Here is a 679-nt window from a genome sequence, read left to right as displayed (position 1 = left end):
CTCTGGGAAACCCACAATAATGAGGGCATGAAGTGGCGTGCTGCCTCTGAACATGGCTAATAGCCACTGAGCTTTTTCTCCATTAATTTGACCCTTGTAAAAACCATGTTGGAACCACATTGGAAGGATTTCCAGTTTTATGATCTTTAAAACCTTTTAACCAAATATAGTCAGTTGGAGCATGATTTCAAGGGGCAGACCAGTATGGGGGGACCTTGTTGCCTTTCTGCCATTTTTCAACTGAAAAAAGGCATCTATGGGCAGCTCTAACCCCTCCCACCCCACCACCGGGAAAACTTACAGGTACCCTCTGCTCCTGTGCAAGAACTAAAATCATACCTTACTTATGAAACTACCAAATTTATATCTTACCTTACTGCGTGCAACATATATTTACATGTCAACCATCAGGGAATTCCATACCTCCTCTGGTTTGTACACTTCCACAGGTCTGGAACAAACTGAAAAGAGACACGCCCCAAAGGGAAATAATGGAATCTAGCAAAAAAAAAAAGCAGATCCCCACCAACACGAGTGCAATTACCCGCTTCCTTTAAAGTGCTTTCAGGAGAAACCTGAGAGGCCGAAGCCAGCCAAGATCCCCTGTTTATGCCGCTATGGTTTAGTCTATGCTTGGCGAAGTATTCGGGCCACTGCATCCTTCTCTGGAAACGGAGCG

This window comes from Gekko japonicus, unplaced genomic scaffold, assembly GCF_001447785.1.
Source record: "Gekko japonicus isolate JY-2015 unplaced genomic scaffold, Gekko_japonicus_V1.1 scaffold795, whole genome shotgun sequence".
Lineage (NCBI taxonomy): Eukaryota > Metazoa > Chordata > Lepidosauria > Squamata > Gekkonidae > Gekko > Gekko japonicus.
This window is presented reverse-complemented; position numbering follows the sequence as displayed.